We start from the raw sequence: 26,612 nt of genomic DNA, 5'->3' as shown, positions 1-26,612 counted from the left end.
CCGCGGCAAAAACGGCGCACCTCCGAGCTGGGCGCCTATTTTTCGCGCCGAAAACTGCACCTAAAAAAAGTCCGATATTCTTGAGCTCCTTGGAGCTTGATGACTGTTTGGCGCGGCGCGCTCTTCGCAGCAGGGGGCGGAGCCTAATACTCGTGCCGATTTTCTAAGTAGCAAGGGGCGGGTACAATTTAAATTAGCCTTCGTGGTGCCGGCAACCCTGCGCGTGCGCGTTGGAGCATTCGCGCACGCGCAGTCTCACACAAACATCGGTACTCGGCCATTTTTAAAAATACTGCAGCAAAAGTGAAGATTTGTTTCTTGGACCCCTGCAAAGGCTTGTGATTTAATTTTTTTTGATATTTCTGTGTGTGAGGTAGTGCTTTTAGCAGCACTGCTGAATAAATCACCTGCTGAAATCAGTGAGTTCAGCTTTTCACTGCTAAACTTGCAGAACCGGTGTTGCATTGGTGCATGCAAATTAAGGACTGTGTGTTTGGAGAAATAAGAGTGCCAATTCAACTTTGCAATAATACGTGGTGTTGACAATGCAGCACCCATTCTGCAAATTTAAATATAAAACTGTCGATGTGGCTGCCTCTCCCTGTCCAAATGGCCTCAGTCCCCCTCACAGCTCGAAGGCTGCTGCTGTATCTTCGGCTACCGGCCAGCCACTGATGCCGCTGATATCCTATGGCCGAATGGCCTCACGTCCATCCGCTGCTGATTCTTTGGCTGCCGGCCAGCCACTGACGCCGCTGATATCCTATGGCCGAATGGCCTCAAGAACCTTAATGAGCTGCGTGTGTCCTGCGTTGATTCTTTGGCTGCCGGCCAGCCACTGACGCTGCTGCTATCTCATGGCCGAATGGCCTCACATCGGTCTGCTGATTCTTCGGCTGCCGGCCAGCCACTGACGCCGCTGATATCTCATGGCCGAATGGCCTCGGGTCCATCCGGTGCTGCTTCTTCGCGGCCAGCCACGAAGAGAATGAAGGCCTGCCTCAAGCACTGCAGCTCAGCTCGAAGCTTGCTGCCGCTGCCGTCGAGACACTGACGCCACACCGCTGCCTGTCTCCAACATGAAAGGCCTGCCTAAAGCACTTTCACACAGGTAGGAACATGATTTATTTAATCTTTTCTTTGCTTATAAATTTTCATTCAGGTTGGATTTATTTGTATAATATTTGTATAAGTATAACTAAGGATTGATTGTAGAATTTAATGACATCCCTTCCCCTCCCTCCCCCCCAACCTTGTTCCCTACGCCTAATTTGTAACCTATGCCTCATTTTCTAAAGTGTAGACAAGGTTTTTTCGAGCGTACAAAAATCTTCACTTACTCCATTCTAAGTTAGTTTGCAGTAAGTTTTCACTCACGAAACTTTGAAATCAGGCGTAAGTGGCCGGACAAGCCCCCTTTTGAAAAAAAAATTCTGTTCCAAAGTGAAACTGTTCTAAATGACTAGAACTGGAGCAAACTAAATGTGGAGAATTCCGATTTCTAAGATACTCCGTTCTACACCAGTAGCTCCTAAAAATCAGGAGCAAAACATGTGGAAACTTGGGGCCCTTGTCCGACTTCTATTAAACCAAGAAGCGGATCGTTTGGAGTTAGGTTTGAGATGTTTTTGTTAAATTTAACCTATTGCCCAACCCGAACCTACCTGTTTTTTCGGTGTTAGAATCCAGCCCATAGTCTGTAACACGGAAGCAGGCCATTTGTCTTAACTAGTCTCCACACACACTCCTCCCAGCCTTCTTCATTTAACCCTACCAGCATATCATCCTATTTGCTTCTCCCTCGTGTTTATATAGCTTCCCCCTCAATGCATCTAATCTATTCACTTCAACTACTCCTCACAATAGTGAGTTGCATATTCTGACCACTCTCTGGGTGAAGAAGTTTCTCCTGAATTATCTATTGGATTAACTGGTGACTGCCTTTTATTTAAAAACGGAGACCCTTCCTCCAGGTCTACCCTATCCTCTATTAAAGACCTCTATTAGGTCATCCATCAGACTGCCTGTCAAGCCTTTCCTGATAAGTATCTTCTCTCAGTTCTGTTCTCAACTTTGCAAATCTTTCTGCACCTTGTCCATTGCCATTGTCATGCTTATATTGTGGAGACCAAAACTGTGCACAGTACTGTAAGGTTGTACAATTACACAGCACAGAATGAGCTCTCGCAAGTGTTCAGTCTCATCTCAGAAGATATTTACAGAACAAAACATTACTCCATATAAGGATGTTATGAAAACACAATGTTGAGGGTGACAAGTTATTGGTCCATTTCGCATGCGCAGTGAAGCAGTTAAACTATGTATATTGTAAGATGTCTAAATCTCTGGCATTAAAATGCCAATGTTATGTATGCATGTCAATGATGTACTGTAACACTAGACCTGAATGTACCTTCACCCTGTATATACCATACCTGAACACCAGAGGGTCCTGCTGCTGGAGACCTATGGGTCACCTGTACACTGCAGATAACCAAGTATAAAAGGGAGCTCACCTCTTGGTGTCCTCATTGTAGCAGCTGCAATAAAGAACTACAATCTGTACAGTTCATGTGCCATACCCTGCCTCATGGAGTCATTAAGAGAGTGCTTGCATACACAATAACTAGCGATGAGGTAACGAATTTCCACGCACAACATGTATAATCTAAGCAACTTCCAACAATTCACTGATGGGGAAGATTGGGATGCCTTTGTGGAAAGGCTAGAATACTTCTTTATTGCGAATGACGTGGCTGGAGACTCACCGATCTCGCTGGCGAACAAGCGCAGGGCCGTCCTGCTCAGCAGTTGTGGGCCCACTATCCATGGCCTCGTCAGGGACCTGCTAGCACCAGCGAAGACCACAAGCTATGCAGAGCTTGTAACTTTAATACAAGAGCAACTTAAACCCAAAGAGAGCATCCTCACAGCCAGGCACTGGTTTTGCACTCACCGGCGGCCCAAAGGCCAAGAAATTGCTAAGTATGCTGTAGATCTAAGAAGGTTGGCTGCACCGTGTGATTTTGGCGACCACCTCAGCGAAGCACTAAGGGACATCTTCGTTATTGGAATCGGCCACGAGGGCCTCCTCCATAAACTGCTCTCTGCACACACCACGGTCACCCTGCAGAAGGCAAGCAAAGTGAACCAGGCTTTCATGATTTCGGTCTGTGACTCCAAACGAATGATGACCCACACCCAGGACTCTAACCTGATGCGCACAGTGAACAGAATGGTGACTTTCAGATGAAAGAATGCTGCCCCGAGTCCCACAACCCTGAGTCCACCACATGGGGCGAACCGGCTCGCCCCGTGCTGGCACTGTGGAGGAAACCACAAGGCCCACCAGTGCCAATACAAAGAATAGACCTGCAAAGGCTGCAATGTGAAAGGTCACCTTCAGCGAATGTGTAGAACATGGTTTACTCACCGAGTTGCTGAAGAGTTGACCAATTACCTGGGATCCGATATTGATGAAGACGAAGCTGCTCAGCCCCTGAAAGAAGAATACGGAATATATACCTGCTCCACCGAGAGTTCCCCGAGGGAAAATGGAAGTGGAAATCAACGGGGTTCCAGTTTTGATGGAGATCGACATGGGCGAGCCAGTTGTTGATGAATCAGACGGCTTTTGAGAAACTCTGGAACAATCCCGCCGAACGACCAAAAATATCTCCAATCCAGGCAAAGCTGCTCACCTATACAAAAGGCACCATCCCAGTCGTTGGCAGTGTGGACACCCAGGTTTCCCACGGCGGTGCGATGTAAGAGCTCTCCTTGTGAATCGGTGCCGGTGATGGTCGAACGCTGCTGGGAAGATGATGGATGAAGCAAGTCCAAATCGGTCGGAGCGATGATGGCCTCCGGGCCCTGGCGATCGACATCCCATGCGGTCCCAAACTTGGATCCATCGCAGCACCTAGAAATCCTACCGTCCAGCTCGACTGCATGGCAATGACAGACTGCACAACACCATGGCAAGATGATCCAACCAGAATGACCAGACCTCACCTTCCGGGCCATGGCAGGATTCTGAGGGAAGAAGATCGGCGCAGAAGGTAGATTCCTGGCGTTTGTGGCACATCCTGAGGAGAAAAGGATCACGTAGCCTACCTCACGAAGAGAGAGAAGATGGCGCCTGCACCAAGAGGTGAAGAACCTGCAATCAAGATTGCAGTGATCAGACCACGAGGGGCAGCGTTGAGGGAGCAACATGTGTTATCGAGCAGCGAAACGGATTGGGTAAAGATTGCAAGGCTCTCTTAAAGGAGATCGGCAACCCAAGACAATTAAAGGGACAGTTCCACTCTCGGCACAGCGATGCCAGCGATATTAAAGATAAAAGTGCAGTAAATGAATGCAGGTATACAAATGTAATGTTAAATGGTGATGCCGGAAAAGCTAATGGGAAACATGTATGAATGTTTTTAAAAGTGATGTAAGTAACAAGTTTGTGGCATTGAATAGTGATACCAGAAATGCTAAGGTTATAAATGTAACCCTGTATAGAGATACCGATACACAAGAAAGTGTTGTGACTGCAAAATGTGAACATGTGAAGGGAGATAACAATGTTGAGTCGATTAGTTGGGAGCGGACCCAATGTGCTATGCATGCAAAGGTAGAATGATGAATGACACCGGGTTCTACAGCTATAATGTCAATGCCAGAGGAAACCTCCCCCCAACCCAGGTCCAGCGAGCTACCTGACCATGTGGTCCCGAAAGCACAGACTAATGTGATGCCCCAAGAAGGGCTCACACACCAGGACCAGCAGCGGGAGTGAGAGTCCAATACCCTCCGGCGTTCCGGGCAGAAACTGGGATGACCAGACTTCCACCACCAATGGAGGACAAGGAGCCCACACCGCCCTGTGGCCCTGCCCACCACCAAACGCCATTCTACAATGTATGTACCTTACCTATTGCACTGGCTCCACCACTGAGGAATCTTCCAACAGTGACACCCATATGGTCTTTGTGTGAGGGGGTTGAAATGGATGAGTGCAGCCACGAGCAAAGGGATCACACCTGACACCCACACAAGCCTCACCACAACCTCCCACAGCCCACTACTGATCACCTCCCCATGTCATGGCAATAAGGACTTGTGAAACGCTTAGGGGGGCGTGTTGTTATGTATGCAAGTCAATGATGTAATGTAACTCTAGACCTGAAAGTACCATCACCCTGTATATTCCATACCTGTACACCTGAGGGAGCTGCTGCGCGAGACCTAAGGGTCATCTGTACACTGCAGATAACCAATATAAAAGGGAGCTTACCTCTTGGTGCACTCACTCTAGGAGCTGCAATAAAGGATACAGTCTGTACAGTTCAAGAGCCGTACCCCTGCCTCATGGAGTTTCTAAGAGAGTGCTTGCATACACAATAGACAGCAAGGCCGATTCTTTAATAAATTTATTCCAAATTGTTTTCAAACAAATACACGCCTATCAGACAAACAGCAATCGAAAATCTACTTAGTTACAACAAATACAATGATGTTTTAATAATGATTCATAAAAAGGCATACTTTAATTCCATCTGGCAAAGCACATGGCCTGCTTCTTGTGTAGAAGAAGGTGCCCTGTTTTTCCATGTGCTGAAGAAACTAGAGAACGAGCACTCTTTTTGCTTGAGCATTTATATCCCTCAAGTCCAATGATGCTCAGAAAGCCCCCGATTGGGTCTCGGTTCCAGGGCAGTTCCCTATTCGCTGCTCCTCATACATGTGTCTGTCTGGAGGACACTGCCATTCCTTGATTAGGTTACTGGCTTTCCAATTAACACCTTTTCTAGTTTGGAGAGTTTCAAAGCCATGCTTTCTTTGTTTCTTGGGCTCTGCCCGGCCAGAGAACACAGGGACTTGGGGAAGGTATCACTTTTGTCTCTTCAAATTTCCCTTTCCATATAATCGTGTGTATGTGTGTGTGTGTGTGTGTGTCTGTGTATACACAGAATCAATGTTATCATTGCTAAACACTTTTATTCTTACAACAGAGAAACCTGTTCACTCAAAGAATGGTCCTTTAATTCAGGGGCCCATTTAGACCCAATTAATGACTAACGGAAACATGTTTTCTAATTTCCAAATCTGCAGTATAGAAAACTCAGACCAAAATTAAACAAGAGAATGTAATTATTGATGGAACCGTTCAAATAAACTGTGAATAATTTCTGCTCTAACATACTTGGTGAAGTGGCAATAGTTCTATTTCAGATTGGACAGGACTGCTATAAAACACTAATTTACTGTATGTGCAAAACAACTGAAAATCTGATTCAATATTCTGAAACTCAATCTAACTGGAGAATGTTTCTGGACAAGAAAAGGCCATTTGGCCCCAATAAGCCTGTCCCTGTTATAGAGATGAACCACATACCCCTCCTCCCAGTGAATCCACAGAAACACAGTCAATTATCTCTGTACCCCACTGACACTGCCCCTTTAGTGTCCCTCCCTGATAACTAATCCCCCGCTCTATTATCCTCCCGGTGAAAAATATCACCCTGACTTCATTCTCAGACCTCACTTCACAATCTCTGATCCATTATTAAATAATTGTATTATTTGCGACTTTGTTTCATAGAAACATAGAAACATAGAAAATAGGTGCAGGAGTAGGCCATTCGGCCCTTCTAGCCTGCACCGCCATTCAATGAGTTCATGGCTGAACATTCAACTTCAGTACCCCATTCCTGCTTTCTCGCCATACCCCTTGATCCCCCTAGCAGTAAGGACCTCATCTAACTCCTTTTTGAATATATTTAGTGAATTGGCCTCAACAACTTTCTGTGGTAGAGAATTCCACAGGTTCACCACTCTCTGGGTGAAGAAGTTCCTCCGCATCTCGGTCCTAAATGGCTTACCCCTTATCCTTAGACTGTGACCCCTGGTTCTGGTTTTCCCCAACATTGGGAACATTCTTCCTGCATCTAACCTGTCTAACCCCGTCAGAATTTTATATGTTTCTATGAGGTCCCCTCTCATTCTTCTGAACTCCAGTGAATACAAGCCCAGTTGATCCAGTCTTTCTTGATAGGTCAGTCCCACCATCCCGGGAATCAGTCTGGTGAACCTTCGCTGCACTCCCTCAATAGCAAGAATGTCCTTCCTCAGGTTAGGAGACCAAAACTGTACACAATACTCCAGGTGTGGCCTCACCAATGCCCTGTACAACTGTAGCAACACCTCCCTGCCCCTGTACTCAAATCCCCTTGCTATGAAGGCCAACATGCCATTTGCTTTCTTAACCGCCTGCTGCACCTGCATGCCAACCTTCAATGACTGATGTACCATGACACCCAGGTCTCTTTGCACCTCCCCTTTTCCTAATCTGTCACCATTCAGATAATAGTCTGTCTCTCTGTTTTTACCACCAAAGTGGATAACCTCACATTTATCCACATTATACTTCATCTGCCATGCATTTGCCCACTCACCTAACCTATCCAAGTCGCTCTGCAGCCTCACAGCATCCTCCTCGCAGCTCACACTGCCACCCAACTTAGTGTCATCCGCAAATTTGGAGATACTACATTTAATCCCCTCATCTAAATCATTAATGTACAGTGTAAACAGCTGGGGCCCCAGCACAGAACCTTGCGGTACCCCACTAGTCACTGCCTGCCATTCTGAAAAGTACCCATTTACTCCTACTCTTTGCTTCCTGTCTGACAACCAGTTCTCAATCCATGTCAGTACACTACCCCCAATCCCATGTGCTCTAACTTTGCACATTAATCTCTTGTGTGGGACCTTGTCGAACGCCTTCTGAAAGTCCAAATATACCACATCAACTGGTTCTCCCTTATCCACTCTACTGGAAACATCCTCAAAAAATTCCAGAAGATTTGTCAAGCATGATTTCCCTTTCACAAATCCATGCTGACTTGGACCTATCATGTCACCTCTTTCCAAATGCACTGCTATGACATCCTTAATAATTGATTCCATCATTTTACCCACTACCGATGTCAGGCTGACCGGTCTATAATTCCCTGTTTTCTCTCTCCCTCCTTTTTTAAAAAGTGGGGTTACATTGGCTACCCTCCACTCCACTCCCGCATTCATTATACAAATTCCGTTGAAAATATGGACCAATATTTCAACATCATTTGTTTAATACCGCAACATTACAAAAACTGCTCACACACCCGTTCCTCTGTCGTAATTCCTGGCACACACACAATTTCTGATTCTCCTTTGTAACTTCAATGTGGCAGAAACAGTTTTCCTGTGGTCAGCTGATTAGAAGTGCCCAAAATACCTCAGATAACTTGCCCACGGTCTGATACAGTAACACTGGTACACTGACCATTCACAGTCTGTCCCTCTCCCAGTGTACACACTACCTCAGATAACCTGCCCACGGTCTGATACAGTGGTCAGGGTACCACTGTTATTCACAGACTGTCCTTCTCCCAGTGCACACACTACCCCAGATAACCAGGCGAATACCCGATACAATTAATTGGAACTTTTAATTGACGGAGGCCATTCGGCCCCTCCAATCTCTGCCAGCTTTTTGTCAGAGCTTTTCAATTAGTCCCAATCGCCGACTCCTTCCCTTGGCCCTGTTATCTTTTCTTCAAGTATTTATATAATTGCCTTTTGATAGTTAATGTTGGATCTGCTTCCACCACCCTTTCAGGCAGTTCAGTCCAGACCATCATAACTTGCTGCGTAAAACACTGTTTGTTTCCCCATGTCACCTCTGGTTCTTTGGCCAATCACTTTCAATCTGTCCTATGGTTACCGACCCTTCTGCCACAGCAAACTGTTTATCCTTATTTATTCTATGAAAAGCGTTCATTATTTTGAAGACCTGCTAAATCTCCTCTTAAGCTTCTCTGCTCCAAGGATAACAGTACCAGCTATTCCAGTCTCTATTCACCCCTAGTCCCATTCTAGTAAACCTCTTCAGCACCCTGTCATATTTCCTAAAGTGTGGTGCTCACAATTGGACATAATACTCCAGCTGAGGCCTAACCATTGTTTTATAAATGTTTATTATAATTCTGTTGTTACTCTGTTCCTCTATTAATAAAAAAGGATATGGGATCCTTGGCTTAAACAGCTTTCTCAACTTCTCAAGCAAAGACTTATGTACATGCAAGCCCAGGTCTAAAATTTTACCATTCAGTTTATATTGCTTGACCCTCTGCAAGTACACACAATATCCCAGATAACCTGCACAAGTTGGTAAGTCACCTGCTCCAGATGGAATGCATCCTAGATTGCTGAAAGAGGCATTGGTCACAGTCGTCCAATCCTCATTGGATTCAGGAGTAATGTCGCAGGACTGGAGGGTGGCTAATATTATACCACTATTCAAGAAAGTGGAGAGCCTGCATGGATTTGCTGAAGGCAAATCGTATCTGACTAACTTGATTCAATTATTTGAGATACCAGAAGGTTGATCAAGGTAGTGCAGTAGATGTTTTATATATGCACTTTAGGAAGGCATTCGGAAAAAATGCAACACACGCGGCTTAGTAAGAGGATGGAATCCTAAAGAATTAAGGGGAAGGCAGTGGTATGGTTGCAAAATTGAATCAGGGACAGGAAGCAAGGTTTGGTGATAGTTGGATTTTTTCAGACGGGGAGTTAGTTTGCAGTGGTATGTCCCAAATGTCAGTTTTGCATCTATTACTCTTTTTAATCTTTATAAATGACCTAGACTCTGGTGTAGGAAGCGGCATAATAAAGTTTGCAGGTGATACGAAACTTGGCAAAGTTGTAGATCATGATAATGATAGTTATAGGCTTCAGGATGAGATAATCAGGTTAGTGAAATGTGCAGAAGCAGGGCAGAAGGAGTTTAATACGGAGAAGTGTGAAGTGGTGCACTTTGGGAGGACTAATATGGAATGGCCGTATGCTATAAATGGCACAATTTTGGAAAGTGTAGATGAGCAGAGAGATCTTGACGTTCATATACACAAATTCTTCATAGTGGCAGAGCAGGTTGAGAAGGTGGGTAAAAAGCTAGAATTTAATTGAGTTTATAACTCTAATTGGACTTCCAGAAGGCATTTGAGAAGGCATTTGCCACATAAAAGGTTACTGCACAAGATGAAAGTTCACGGGGTTGGGGGTAATATATTAGGATGGATAGAGGATTGGCTAACTAACAAAAACAGAGAGTCAGGATTAATGGTTAATTCACCTAGTGGGGTGCCGCAGGGATCAGAGCTGGTACCCCAACTATTTACAATCTATATTAACGACTTGGAAGAAGGGACTGAGTGTAAGATCACAAAGTTTGATGACGATAGAAAGATGGGAGGAAAAGAAATGTGTGAGGAGGACACAAAAAATCTGTAAAAGTATATAGACAGGCTAAGTGAGTGGGCAAAAATTTGGAAGATGGAATATAATGTTGGAACGTGTAAGGTCATGCACTTTGGCAGAAAAAAATCAAAGAGCAAGTTATTATTTAAATGGAGAAAGATTACAAAGTGCTGCAGTGCAGCAGGACCTGGGAGTACTTGTGCATGAAACGCAAAAGGTTAGTATGCAGATACAGCAAGTGATCAGGAAGGCCAATGGTATCTTGGCCTTTATAGCAAAGGGGATGGAGTATAAAAGCAGAGAAGTCTTGCTATAGTTATACAAGGTGAGGCCACACCTAGAATACTGCGTACCATTTCGGATTCCATATTTACGAAAGGATATACTTGCTTTGGAGACAGTTCAGAGAACGTTCACGAGGTTGATTCCAGAGAGGAAGGGGTTGACTTATGAGGAAAGGTTGAGTAGGTTGGGCCTCTACTCATTGGAATTCAGAAGAATGAGAGGTGATCTTATCAAAATGTATAAGATTATGAGGGGGCTTGACAAGGTGGATGCAGAGAGGATGTTTCCACTGATAGGGGAGACTAGAATGAGAGGGCATGATCTTAGAATAAGGGGCCACCCATTTAGAACTGCGATGACGATAAATTTCTTCTCTGAGGGTTGTGAATCTGTGGAATTCGCTGCCTCAGAGAGCTGTGGAAGCTGGGAGAATGAATAAATTTAAGACAGAAACAGACAGTTTCTTAAAAGATAAGGGGATAAGGTGTTATGGGGAGCGGTCGGGGAAGTGGAGCTGAGTCCATGATCAGATCAGCCATGATCTTATTGAATGGCGGAGCAGGCTCGAGAGGCCGTATGGCCTACTCCTGCTCCTATTTCTTATATTCTATTTCTCTATTTATAAGAAACATAACAGGAAATAAATCATGCTGGAACTTTATAAATCACTGGTTCAGCCTCAGCTGCAATATTCTGGGCAATTCTGGACACCACACTTCAGGGAAGATGTAAAAGATTAGAAAGGGAACAGAGAAGTTTTACTAGGGATGAGAGAATTTAGTTATGTGGAGAGGTTGGAAAAGTTAGTTCTGCTCTTCTTGGAACAGAGCACGTTAAGTGGTAACCTAATGCAGGTTTACAAGATGGTGAGAGGTATTGATAAAGTAGATAGAGGATACCTATTCCCTCTGGTGAGGGGATCAATAATTAGAGGCCATAGATTCCAAATCATTGGATCAAAAGATCTGGAGGGGAGACGAGGATATGTTTTTTCACTAAGTTGTCGGGGTCTGGAAAGCTCTACCTATAAAGATGCTGGAAGCTCATTCTATAAATAATTTTAAAATGGATTTTTACATGGACATGAGGATGAGGAACTGGCAGGGTTGCGGACAAAAAGCATGGTGGGGAGGGCAGGATTAAGCACAACTGCTCATTCAAAGAGCTAGTACAGGCACGACTGGCCGAAGTGCCTCCTGTGCTATATGATGCGATGAAACAATAAGAGGGGCACTCCTGACCATTCACACTATATCCCATTCCCACTGATATCCAATCCCATGATTCACATTTCTGCAGAAGTTAAGCCCCACTGACTATTTCAAAGACTGATCCACTAGAACCTCTACTATCGCACAACCGTATCATGTGTGATTTGTAATGAGATGTCGATAGTACAGGGCAGGCTGGAGAGTATTGCCCATTAGAGGGAAAATATCACCTTCATAGAAAACTCCATATTCAGTAAATATTAGTATCCAGTGAGAATTTGGAACTTTTCTCGGCCTTTGGTCACTTCAAGCGAGGTTTCCGTTAACTGGGTTTTAATTTCCACACCCATCTCTGTTGAAGCTGTGAATTAATTCTTGTATATTTTACTGAATAGTAAAGTGGTATTTAGAAAATGTATTTTTACAATACAACTAATACTGAGAACCATTTTCTGTCTGTTCTAATTGAAGATGTTCAACAGAAACACAAGGAAACACTCCAGGTACAAACTGAAACACTAATAATGAACACTATCCTAATAAGGGAGAAGGTTAAGGTTTTCCAGCTGGTTGATCGATACGCTGAGCTAACAGTCATTTCTACTGTTTGAGATCGGACACTTGTAGAACATGAACTGCTGGCAAGAGGCCGGGACCATGAACATTGGAGAGAGAAAAATCTCCAGAGAGAATGGAAAAAATCCGAACTGATCAATTGTTCCATAGCAGTTTTTCCCAGATGGGCAGTGTGCTTCAGAAAATGAAAGCTTTGATCCGTCGACCCAATTCTGGGAGATCGGGAGCAGTGAGCGGGGTCTCGGGGCGTTCAGCAGCAGTGAGCGGAGTCGCGAGGATTGGAAAAACAACACTGGTACAAAAGATTGTTCATGACTGGGCCACTGGGAAAATATACCTGCACTTTCAATTTGTTTCAGTTTTAAATTCCGGGATTTGAACGCTATTAACTGTAGAATAAACCTGAGGAATCTGATACTGGATCAGTATCCTTACTTTGAGAATATTCTGAGGAGGCTCTGGAAGAATCCAGAGGTATTGCTGTTTATATTCGATGGTTTGGATGAATTCAAGGACAGTATCGATTTTGCTGAGAATCAGAGAAATACAGAACCTCAGCACAGGTGCACAGATCCCGAAGACTGGTGTGAAGTGTCTGACATTGTGTACAGTTTAATACAGCACAAGTTGCTCCCAGGATGTTCAGTACTAGTGACCAGCCGCCCCACTGCATTACATTTATTGGAAAAGGCTGAGATCAGTGTCTGGGCTGAAATCCTGGGATTTGTTGGTGAAGAACGGAAGGAATATTTCAACAAGTTTTTTGAAGATCAGACGGTGGCAGCAGCTGTTTTCAAACACGTGGAGGAGAACGAGATCCTGTACACCATGTGTTACAACCCTTCCTACTGCTGGATCCTCGGTCGGTCACTGGGTCCCTTCTTTACACAAAGAGACAGGGAGCAGCAGCATGTTCCCAAGACAATCACCCAACTATATTCCTACTATATCTACAACATTCTGAAAAACCACAGCCAAGAGATTGAAAGCCCCCGTGATGTGTAACTGAAGCTCGGTGAGATGGCCTTCACAGAAGTCTCCGAGAAGAAGATTGTGTTTAGAAATGAAGATTTGATCAAGTACAATCTGAAACCGTCCCAGTTCCTATCTGGGTTCATGATGGAGCTTTTGGAGAGAGATGATTCTGCCCAGAGCATGGTGTACACATTCCCGCACCTCACCATCCAAGAGTTTGTAGCCGCACTCGCACAATTCCTGACTCCAGATCCCGGGGACATTCTGAAACTCCTCAGTGAATCCCACAGCAAGGAAGATGGGCGATTTGAGATATTTCTCCGTTTTGCTGCTGGTCCGTCCTCCCCACTCTCAGCTCGGCCCCTAGAGGAGTTTCTGGGTCCATTTCATCATCAAACCACCTGCCGAGTGATTGACTGGGTGAAGGAGAAGGTTGAAGGGCAGATTGGGAACACAGAGAGTGAAACTGGTAAAAGGAATCTCCTGAACACATTCCACTACCTGTTTGAGTCTCAGAATACAGCACTGGCTCGGCTCACAGTGGGATCTGTGGAAACACTTAGATTTCGTGGATTGCAACTGACCCCGATTGACTGTGCGGTCCTGTCTCATGTCATTGGGTTCTGTGATACAATCAAAGACCTCGATTGGAGAGATGCTCCATTCAGTCTGAAGGACTCCAGCAGCTGGGACTCATACTGCACAAATGCCGGGAGTTGAGGTAACTGTTTATTTATTTCTGCCGTTGTTATTTCTGTTGTTGAGCATCATTGGCTACAGTAATGATTTTTTACAAAGAAAAATCTTCCAGTTAAACCAAAGAGGGACACGGTGATAAACACGTTACAAAGAAATAACAGGACGAGGGTAAAATTCCAAGGCGGAAAATTAGTATGGAGCCTTTGCTAGCAAGTGGTGATGTTACAATACTTATCAGCGACTGAAAGAGTTTGATAAGGAATTGATGGCGGGCAGTTCTGTTACAGGGATTGACAACGAACGGCAGAAAATAGATATTTGGTCAGGTTCATCACCATTGCAAATACAAATATTTAACATTCTAAAATACATTGCCATATCAATTGTAAACTCTATACAAATCACGAGGGAAAATTAGTCTTGTATATTATAATGAATGATCAAATGTCAGGCAAAATATCTTGGATTTAGAAAATGAGGTAAAGGGACATCTTCATGTCTAATTATTGCAAATTGTTCCCAATCCTATTAATTAAATAAAGAATGCTGTTGTTGTTTTTGTTGAAGCAGATTTTTGGACATGTACTTGACTAGTATACGGGACCAAACATTTGTTTTTATTTTCCCCTTTAATGAATTTTGTAAGGGACAATACTGATGCATTATGCTTTATATAAAAAAACACAGTTAGACTTCAAGGTATGCTGGCCTTGAGTTATGGAGATAGGAAAGTGAGATAATGAATGACTGGAGAGATAAGTGCTGGGTATGTTTGTCTATACCGGTGCCAAAAAGCCTTCAATTGTTTACAATGCCCCGTCACAATGCAGGCTGGTTTATATCAAGAGCTCAGCCTTGGATAGTAAAAGCTTTGTAAACCTTGTAATACGATGATTGGACTTAAGGACTAGTGCTAAAGCATGTGATGTAAAGTGACATAATTTGTAAGATAAAAGAACCTCACTGCAGATACCAATTTGAGAAGTGGTTCAGAGACAGGGGTCTCTAACACTTCTCCCAAAGCTTTGTCTCTGATTTAATAAACCTCTCTTTATATATTATACAGTCTCGGAAATATTTTTCCACAACAAAATGGCGTCACAAACAGGATGCTGTCCGATCAGAAGTGATCACTTAAGACAGTATCTGGAATCTGGTGTTAGAGACTGAAAAGAGAGGTGTACGGGCACGACGGGATAGTGTATAAGATACGAGTAAACGGATAGCTGGAAGAGGCTGACTAACCAGTTTGAGTTGTCCTTTAGTAAATAAGGTCGGTGCGGAAGGGAACTGATCGATCCAACCTAGAGCTGAAAACTCCGGTGGTAAGGAAACACGCTAGCTTTGTTGCGAAGACAAAGGGTCTCCACAGAGTAGTCGTGGCCGTGAGTATTACAGAAACAAAGGGAAACGTCCGAGACTGGCGAACATGGAAGGTAAGGAAGGGAATGTAAAACGCGGGCTGCCCGGGTCATTAATTAATTCCTATCATTAATTGTAACTTGCGTAATTACGTAATGCCATAAAAAAGCTGATAGTGACTATCTTAAGTGACATATGGATCCAGACATAAGCTTTGTTGAATGAAGAGAGACTTTTGTGAGTGTCTATTTTGAATGAAGAGAGTACTTGAGTGATTTTGACTGTGGAATGAATGAAAGCCTGTTTGGAAAGGTGTGGAGTTGCCTGCCTGTTTTAGCTCCACCCACTTTTTCCAAACAGAGTGAAAATTTTTTTAACCCTTCGTAGTGTTGTACTATATGTGGGAAGTTTAAGAAACTGTGAACCTTATGGTATTACATTTTAAGTTAGAAACGAAGGTGTGGATATATTCGGATGATAAGTTACGGAGCTAGGAAATGCACAAAGGATAGATTTGTTAAGTAAAAGATAAAAAAATACATGGTCCCGGTAGTTAAAAAAAAAAAGAATTTATTTGACACGCTCATTTACTTGTCGAAAGAAAACATGCAATTGAGTTGAAAGACATAAATTTAGTCTAGGAATGAGATAAAGAATGCCTTTTAAAACGCTCCCATTTTCCTTTGTGTAAAACCTTGACACGAAAGCTTCTAGCTCAGTAAAAAAAAAAAGAGTTTTAAATTTAGAAATACCTTCAGGGATCAGGTCAAACTCCTGGGCGAGTGGTGAGCTATCTGTGAAGGTGTAAAAGGGACTTTTGAAAAAGGCTAAAACAGTAAGCTTTAGCAGTTTAGAGCAGGAAAAGGTCTCTGCCACAGGAACAGGAGGAGGGCAGAAAAGGGGGACTTGCCATAATTGTGGAAAACCGGGCCATTTTGCCAGGGAATGCAAAGGGAAAGGCAGTGAAAAGCAATGTACGTATTGTGGTAAGAAAGGGCACCTGGAAGCGACATGCTATGGTAAAAATGGCTATCCTAATAAGGCAAGGACCCTGTCAGAACAGGAATACCAGAAGTGGCAGGCGTACAAAGCCACCTGGAGATGTCCGGCGGCCCCTGTATAAAGTAAAAAGGAGGGAAGGATGTATGTGTCTGCACTAGTAGGGGGCCGACAGTGTGAGATGCTAGTGGACACGGGAGCCTCAATATCCATTACTAATCCAGATGTACAGCCGCGCTAGATTGCGCAGCTTGGGCGGTAAAAATTAAGCGAGCCTGTGGTGATGACTGGAAACATCATTCTCCACACTAAACACACATTGGTAGAAATGTTAAACACAGGAAAACTGAGAACTGTATCTAATATGAGACGGGCAAAGTGGGAAGCAGTCCTCTTAACACCCAACAAAGCGGTAACCATAATTAGGGATGTAGGAAACAACCCCGCAGAAGGTATGATGGGTGAAGGGGAACCCCACTTTTGCGAAGGTATGTGAGGATATGGAAGAGGATAGAATAAAAGATGCCCCCCTTCAAACCGCAGAACAAACCTTGTTTGTGGACGGCTCACGAAAATACGTGGAGGGACTACCTCGTACCGGATGCGCTGTAGTTAACCAGGATCTAGAGACAGTTGAATCAGGGCAAATTAATGGGGGGTCATCAGCTCAAGTGGCAGAACTGGTAGCCCTCACCCGGGCACTGGAATTAGCGGAAAATAAGATTGTTAATATCTATACGGACAGTAGATATGCATTCGGGGTAGTACACGATTATATGACAGCATGGGGGAGAAGGGGTTTTATCACAACTAGCGGACATCCCATAAAGCATCAGCTGAGAATAGAAGCTCTTTTAGCAGCCAGTAATAAACCAAAACAGGTAGCGGTTATTAAAATCCAGACAGGCCCATTAAAATTAAAATGGGACACCAGCCCCGTCCATGGGAACACGTACAAATTGATTTCACAGGTCCTTTGCCCCCATCCCATGGAAAAAGATATTGCCGAGTGATTATAGATCAATTTACCCGGTGGGTGGAAGCTTTCCCCACACGTGATTGCACTGCCTCAACAGTGGCAAGGATATTGACCGAGCAGGTGATTCCCCGATGGGGAGTGCCTCTTCAAATAGATTCCGACCAAGGCACCCACTTCACCGGAAAAATTGTAAAAACAATATGCCAGCTGATGGGCATAAAACAAAAATTCCACATCCCCTACCACCCGCAGAGTTCTGGAATGGTAGAGCACATGGACCATACCCTTAAGAACGCCCTGGCAAAGGCCATGCAAACGTCAGAAAAAACGTGGACAGAAGTATTACTGATTATATTGATGAAGTTAAGAGCCACGACAAACCGGACAACCGGATTAACTCCTTATGAACTAATGACAGGAAGGGCGATGCAATTTTCAGAGAACATCATAACAGGGGGGGGCTGATGTAGGCCCATTAAAAGACAAAATAAAACGGTATGTTTTGGTACTAAGTACTCAATTAAAAGGGATGCGTAAACTAGTTAGGGACAATCAGGAAGAAAGAGCCACGGAAGCAGAGCTTGCAAAGCTCCCTGAAGTCCCGTTGGCGGGAAGTCGCATTATGGTAAGGGTCCTCCCGGGAAAACCGGGGTTTGCCCCAAAAATGGATAGGACCATATGAGGTTATAATCAGCAGGGACACTTGTGCCTGCATCGATGTTAAAGGGAGCGGACAATGGAAGCATCGGACCCAGCTTAAGGTATTTGAACCAGCCGTTTAGCACACGTATTAGTTGTTGTCGTTTGTCTATTAACAGATTGACAGCGAGAGATTCTTCAAGCAAGCCATACGGCCATTTTGCCTTTGACTATGTGAATACCTTTTTGTACATGTCTTATGTTTATGCGCAAAATGAGAACTTTTCCAGTTGCTGGGTATGTTCGCACATCCCCATACATAGCAAAGGAGGTATCCCTTTGAGGTCAATCTCCCTTAACATTTCGGAAGTAGCGGAGTGGGTAATGCGACAAAACGGTACAGGGGAAGTAAATGATACTTGGAACCAGAGTGGGGATAAAGAAACGTGGAGATCAGGGGGTTACCTTTTGGATGCATTGATGGATGGTACCAGCCGGAATACAATAGGTCGGTACGACCCCCGTTCCTGGTTTTGACCAACACCTCAGGAGTTGGAAGGCCCATCGCTGACATTTGTTTTACTAGAAACCTGACTGGTGAGGAAACAGGTTTTGTAGCAGGATACTTTAACCTCACCAGGTGGAACATAATAGCCAGCGAAACAACAAACCAGGGGTTCTTTGAAATAGAGGGTTTGAAGAATCAGACAAGTAGCCAGGACTGGGACCCTAAGATTAGGTGGCGACGGGGGCTGAGAGAGAGATTGGGATCGAATCTAACAGTATACAATGGCACTTATTTTGTGCGCGGGCATAAAGCCTACCCCTGGTTGCCACAGAACTGGAGGGGGTCCTGTTATTTGGGATATGTGGTCCCTTTTGTCAGACGGGTACGTACTTTAGCAGAAGTACAGACACCAGGTCGACTAAGACGAGATCTTACCCCGGTAGAGAGGCTATTTGGGGTCATGATGCTCCCATTCGGGATAGGATGCACCATGGATGAATTACGTAACCTAGAGAGGGTACTGGAACAGATAGTTAATGACACTGCTGAAGCAATAGAGGGCATAATGGCTGAAATGGTAGCACAATGGTACTCCAGAACCGAATGGCCCTAGATACTAGCACAAAGTGGGAGCACATGTGCCTTAATTGGAGCTGAATGTTGCACTTACATTCCCAATTCAGAAAACATAACCACCCTTGCTGATCACATAAGAAGGGAGGTTAAGAAGTTATCCACGACAGCAGGAGGATCTGGCTGGTTTGACTGGCTATTAGGGGGATCCTGGGGGTCCTATCTTATGCATGGAGTAATTATTCTGGTTGTAATAATAATTACTTGCTGTCTGATTATTGGGTGTTTTGATATCTGCTGTAAAGTTATGATGGCCCGACTGATGCCAGTAGTCAATGTAATCGCCGAAGAAGAAGCACACCTGATGGAAATACCTGAAGACACCAAGGATGAAGAAACAGACGAAGTTGACACCGACCACTATCTTTGACAGGTAGCCTAGAGCTACAGGCAAGGTGGACATACAGAACATCAGGGAAGTAACATACCGCAAAGGACGAATATATGACACCATGCTACTATCATTGTGGTCATCTGGATTTCGTGAACATCCTCCAGGACCAAAAGGGGGAATATTGTTGGAGTGTATTTTTGGACATATACTTGACTAGTATACGGGACCAAACATTTGTTTTTATTTTCCCCTTTAATGAATTTTGTAAGGGACAATACTGATGCATTATGTTTTATATAAAAAAACACAGTTAGACTTCAAGGTATGCTGGCCTTGAGTTATGGAGATAGGAAAGTGAGATAATGAATGACTGGAGAGAAAAGTGCTGGGTATGTTTGTCTATACCGGTGCCAAAAAGCTTGCACTTGTTTATAATGCCCTGTCATAATGCAGGCTGGTTGAAATCAAGAGCTCAGCCTTGGATAGTAAAAGCTTTGTAAACCTTGTAATGCGATGATTAGACTTAAGGACGAGTGCTAAAGCATGTAATGTAAAGTGACGTAATTTGTAAGATAAAAGAACCTCACTGGAGATACCAATTTGAGAAGTGGTTCAGAGACAGGGGTCTCGAAAACTTCTCCCAAAGCTTTGTCTCCGATTTAATAAACCTCTCTTTATATATTATACAGTCTCGGAAATATTTTTCCACAACATTTTAAACTTCAGAGCTCCACCATTTTCCGGTTATGTTGCAGGATACAGACACGCACAGGATAACCGGGAGGAATTTTCGGCAGGCTGGTTTTCGCACATAGTGCACGGTTCTTGGTAAAATCACCAGTGATGAACACTGAATTTACCGCTAACCTGCCCCCTGTGCGCAAAGATATGTCGGGAGCAAGGATATTCCTCAAAATATAGCAATACTTGAATCTGAAATCAGCGTAGAGCCAGTTTAATGGATCAAAAATGAGAGACTCCCCTATAAATTAGGATTACAGGGACATTTAAAACTTGTAATGGGACAGAATAAACTCATTTTTTACATAAAATCCTGGGGGAAGGATTTTTCAGCAGCATTTAGTGCAGTTTGACACTATAACTCAACCTGAGATATTATACCGATTAATATAATGCACAAAATATAATGTACAGGGAATCACCGCTTTATCATTGAATTTGGGGAAAATCACCCTATTCCCATAAAATCCATATAATTGCCGGTCGATCCAATATCGTCCATTATACAGTGTTGACAAAATTTCAAAGTACCCACTTAGTTTACCAGTTTTGAGCCAGTAAACTGCATTCTTTTCCTGATGTTGGTTCCATTTTTCCTGTAATATGGGAGCAATAAAATTAGAATCACGTCCGGAGTTTGACCCAATGATTGCCACATTACTACAGTGACTACACTCCAAAAGTACTTCATTGGCTGTAAAGCTCTTTGAGACGTCCAGTGGTCGTAAATGGCGCAATAAAAATGCAAATCTTTCTTTCAATGTGTTTCTCACTCTTTGTCTGTTTTTAGTCTGCAGAATAATAAACTGGGAGATTCAGGAGTGAAACTGCTGTCTGCGGCTCTGAGGAACCCGGGCTGTAAAATACAGAAACTGCGGTAAGTACCAGACTCTGCGATTGTGTTTATAATAACTGGATGTCCGACACTGAACATTATTATCAGTATCAGTAACAGTGATACTAATAATGAACAGTGTTTATTAATATCAGTAATAGTATTATTAATCAACACAGCACATTATTAGTATCAATATTAGTGTTAACATCCATTATGAGTATCAGTAATAGTGTTACTAATAATAACGCAGAGTGTTTATTAATATCAGTAAGAGTTATGAAACACAAAATGATTGTTAGTATCAGGAATAAGAACATAAGAACATGAGAAATAGGAGCAGGAGTAGGCTATTTGGCCCCTCGAGCCTGCTCTGGCACTTAATAGGATCATAGCTGATCATTCACCTCAGTACCCCTTTCCTACTTTCTCGCCATACCCCTTGATCTCTTTAGCTGTAAGGGCCATATCTAGCTCCTTCATGAATATATCTAACGAACTGGCATCAGCAACTCTCTGTGGTAGAGAATTCCACAGGTTAACAACTCTCTGAGTGAAGAAATTTCTCCTCATCTCTGTCCTAAATGGCTTACACCTTATCCTTGGACTGTGACCCCTGGTTCTTGACTCCCCCAACATCGGGAACATTCTTCCTGCATCTAACCTGTCCAGTCCCATCAGAATTTTATATGTTTCTATGAGATCCCCTCTCATTCTTCTAAATGCCAGTGAATACAGGCTCAGTTGATCCAATCTCTCCTCATATGTCAGTCCTGCCATCCCGGGAATCAGTCTGGTGAACCTTCGCTGCACTTCCTCAATAGCAAGAACGTCCATCCTCAGATTAGGAGACCAAAACTGAACACAATATTTCAGGTGAGGCCAGACCAAGGCCCTGTACAACTGCAGTAAGACCTCCCTGCTCAAATCTCCTAGAAATGAAGGCCAACATACCATTTGCCGCCTTCACCGCCTGCTGTACCTGCTTGCCAAAATTCAATGACTGATGTACCATGACACCCAGGTCTCGTTGCACCTCCCCTTTTCCTAATCTGCCACCATTCAGATAATATTCTGCCTTCATGTTTTTGCCACCAAAGTGGATAACCTCACATTTATCCATATTATACTGCATCTGCCATGCATTTGCCCACTCACCTAACCTGTCCAAGTCACCCTGCAGCCTCCTAGCATCCTCGTTACAGCTCACACCGCCACCCAGCTTAGTGTCACCTGCAAACTTGGAGATATTACAATCAATTCCTTCATCGAAATCATTGATCTATATTGTAAATAGCTGTGGTCCCAGCACTGAGCCCTGCGGCAACCCACTAGTCACTGCCTGCCATTCTGAAAAGGACCCGTTTATCCCGACTCTCTGCTTCCTCTCTGCCAACGTATTCTCTATCGACTTCAGTACAATACCCCCAATACCATGTGCTTTAATTTTGCACACCAATCTCTTGTGTGGGACCTTGTCAAAAGCCTTTTGAAAGTCCAAATACACCACATCCACTGGTTCTCCCTTGTCCACTCTACTATTTACATCCTCAAAAAATTCTAGAAGATCTGTCAAGCATGATTTCCCTTTCATAAATCCATGCTGACTTGGACCGATCCTGTCACTGCTTTCCAAATGCACTGCTATTTCATCTTTAATAATTGATTCCAACATTTTCCCCACTATTGATGTCAGGCTAACCGTCTATAATTCCCCGTTTTTTCTCTCCCTCCTTTTTTAAAAAGTGGTGTTACATAAGCTACCCTCCAGTGCATAGGAACTGATCCAGAGTTGATAGACTGTTGGAAAATGATCACCAATGCATCCACTATTTCTATGGCCACTCCCTTAAGTACTCTGGGATGCGGACTATCGGGTCCTGGGGATTTATCGGCCTTTAATCCCATCAATTTCACTAACACAATTTCCTGACTAATAAGGATTTCCTTCAGTTCCTTCTTCTCGCTAGACCCTCGGTGCCCTAGTATTTCCGGAAGGTTGTTTGTGTCTTCCTTCTTGAAGACAGAACCAAAGTATTTGTTCAATTGGTCTGCCATTTCTTTGTTCCCCATTATAAATTCACATGATTTTGACTGCAAGGGACCTACGTTTGTCTTCACTAATCTTTTTCTCTTCACATATCTGTAGAAGCTTTTGCAGTCAGTTTTTATTTTGCCAGCAAACTTCCTCTCATACTCTATTTTCCCCCTCCTAAGTAAACTCGTTGTCCTCCTCTGATGAATTCTAAATTTCTCCCAGTCCTCATGTTTGCTGCTTTTTCTGGCCAATTTATATGCCTCTTCCTTGAATTTAACACTATCCTTAATTTCCCTTGTTAGCCATGGATGAGCCACCTTCCCCGTTTTATTTTTACTCCAGACAGGGATGTACAGTTGTTGAAGTTCATCCATGTGATCTTTAAATGTTTGACCTTGCTATCCACCGTCAACCCTTTAAGTATCATTTTCTAGCAAATTCATGTCTCATACTATCGAAGTTACCTTTCCTTACGATCAAGACCCTAGTCTCTGAATTAACTCCATCTTAATAAGGAATTCTACCATATTAAGGTCACTCTTCCCCAAGGGGCCTCGAACAACAAGTTGGTTAATTAGTCTTTCTCGTTACACAACACCCAGGCTAGGATGACCAGCCCACTAGTTGGTTCCTCAACATATTAGTCTAGAAAACCATCCCTGATACACTCCAGGAAATCATCCTCCACCCTACTGCTACCAGTTTGGTTAGCCCAATCTATATGTAGATTAAAGTTGCCCATGATAACTGTTGTATCTTTATTGCATGCATCCCTAATTTCTTGTTTGATGCTGTCCCCAACCTCACTACTACTGTTTGGTGGTCTGTACACAACTCCCATTAGCATTTTCTGCCCTTTGGTATTCCGCAGCTCTACCCATACAGATTCCACATCATCCAAGTAAATGACCTTCCTTACTATTATGTTAATTTTCTCTTTAATCAGCAATGCTACCCCACCTCATTTTCCTTTCTGTCTATCCTTCTTGAATGTTGAATACCCCTGTATGTTGAGTTCCCAGCCTTGGTCACCCTGGCGCCATGTCTCCGTAATCCCAATTATATCATATTCGTTAATAGTTGCCTGCACAGTTAATTCGTCCACCTTATTACGAATACTCCTCGCATTGAGGCACAGAGTCTTCAGGCTTGTCTTTTTAACACACTTTTTCCCTTTAGACTTTTGCTGTAATGTGGCCCTTTTTGGTTTTTGCCTTGGGTTTCTCTGCCCTCCACTTTAACTTGTCTTCTTTCTATCTTTTGCTTCTGCCCCCATTTTATTTCGCTCCATCTCCCTGCATAGGTTCCCATCCCCCTGCCATATTCGTTTAACCCCTCCCCAACAGCACTAGCAAACAGTCTGCCTAGGACATCAGTTCTGGTCCTGCACAGGTGTAGACATTGGGCTCAGCTCCACTACCCTGCCCGCTCCCCATAACCCTACACCCATTATCGTTCAAAAATCTGTTTATCTCCAGCTTAAATATATTGAATAATCCAGCCTGCACAGCTCTCTGGGTCAGAGAATTCTGTAGATGTGTGTCCCTTTGAGAGAAGACATTTCTTCTTATCTCAGTTTTAAATGGGCGACCCCTCATTCTTAAACTATGCCCCCTAGTTCTAGATTACCCACGGGTGGAAACATTTCTCTCAGCATCTACTTTGTCGAGCCCCTCAGTATCTTATGTTTCAATAAGCTCACCTCTCATTCTTCTAAACTCCAGAGTAGAGGCCCAATCTACTCAACCTCTCTTCATAAGTCAACCATTTCACCTCATGAATCTACATAGTGAACCTTCTTTGAACTGCTGCCAATGCAAATATATGCCTGGTAAATATAGAGACCAAAACTGTATGCAGTACTCCAGGTGTGGTCACACCAATGCCCTGTACAGTTGTAGCAGGACGTCGTTGCTTTTATACTCCATCTCCCTTGCAATAAATGTCAACATTCCATTTGCCTTCAGATTATTTGCCGTACCTGCATACTAAGCTTTTGTGTTTCATGCACAAGAGCCCCAGGTCAGTCTGTACTGCAGCATTTTATAATATCTCTCAATTTAAATAATAATTTGCTTTTTTATTTTTCCTGCAAATAAATAATATGGCATTAATAAACAGTGGGGTGAAAATGGACATGGCACAGAAGGAAAACGGGTGGAAATGCATGTGCAGGCTGCTATGACCACGCTTAACAGGTCTACTGAAGTCGATGCAACGGAGCGTGTAATATGTGACCAGTGGTTCCCACCCGTGCCCAATTTTACCCTCGCTCTGATTTGCCCTGATTTCTATTATTTTTATCCTTTTGAATCCTAGTCTGTCTGAAAACGATCTCACATATTCTTCTGCCGGTGATGTCGCCTCTGGTCTCAGTACAAACCGCTCACTGAGGGTTCGAGACATGAGTTACAATAAAGTGGGAAATTCAGGAGTGAAACTGCTGTCTGCAGCTCTGAGGGACCCGGACTGTCGAGGAAATTTCTAAGTTAAATTAACTCAAGCGGAGATTTCAGAGTCTTGCTTCAAGAGATTCTTTATTTTACACGCGAGATATCTCGGAGAGCTGCTTGGTCGTTACCAAGGCAATACTCTGAATTCTACAAAAAACTCATTCTATCTTTATACAGAAACAAAGGAATTTTATCTCATACAATTGATAACCTCATTATTCATGAACATTACTAATTCTAAACAGGGCACAAAGGTCAGTTCGAAAAGCATGACTTTATCTATTCGGGGACATTAATCATTTCTTCTGAGGGTCAGCAAGATCATCATGAAAAGCCCCTCTTATCAGTTCCTGCATCGTTGAGAAATCTGTCTGCCTCCAGGCCATGGGGGTATCTTATCATATACAAATACCAGATGTACAGCCTTCATGTTATCTGTTCTTTTCTGTAATTAAAGGAACATTAAGTATTTTCTGCCTTTGCTGGATTCTGCTGTCTCAGCAAAGAAGCAAACTCAATTTACAGAAAGGAATTTAACCCCTTCTTATACTGTGAAAGCGGCTGGTTACTTTCTTCCACACGGACTCTCAAATACATAAACTGCGGTAAGTAGCAGACTGTGTGAGATTGTGTTTATAATAACTGGATGTCTAAAACTGTACATTTAGTGTCATTAATATTGTTGTTAAAAAATATTGTACTTTATTATTATCAGTAATAATGTTAATAATGAAGCCATGATTGCTGCTAACAAACGGGAATTGTTGTGTGTGTGCTTCAGGATCGGAACTGGAGCGGGCATGTCATTGTTTTCTTATATTACGGGGAGAGAGCGCACTTCTGGGAAAAGATGCTGGGGAGGGATTGGGAAATGGGGAATAATACTGGGGACAGAGTGGTAAATGGGGAATAATACTGGGGAGGGAGCGGAAAATGGGGAATAATACCGGGGAGGGAGCAAGAAATGGGGAATAATACCGGGGACAGAGTGGTAAATGGGGAATAATACTGGGGAGGGAGCGGAAAATGGGGAATAATACCGG

The 26,612-nt window shown here is 43.5% G+C and overlaps 1 pseudogene; it reads left to right on the top strand.

Annotated features, from left to right (window-relative positions):
• Positions 1 to 273: 273 nt before the first annotated feature.
• On the top strand, positions 274 to 21,124 carry LOC139230241 (NACHT, LRR and PYD domains-containing protein 12-like; annotated as a pseudogene).
• Positions 21,125 to 26,612: the final 5,488 nt, after the last annotated feature.

Source organism: Pristiophorus japonicus, chromosome 19, assembly GCF_044704955.1.
Source record: "Pristiophorus japonicus isolate sPriJap1 chromosome 19, sPriJap1.hap1, whole genome shotgun sequence".
NCBI lineage: Eukaryota > Metazoa > Chordata > Chondrichthyes > Pristiophoridae > Pristiophorus > Pristiophorus japonicus.
This window is presented reverse-complemented; position numbering and strand designations above follow the sequence as displayed.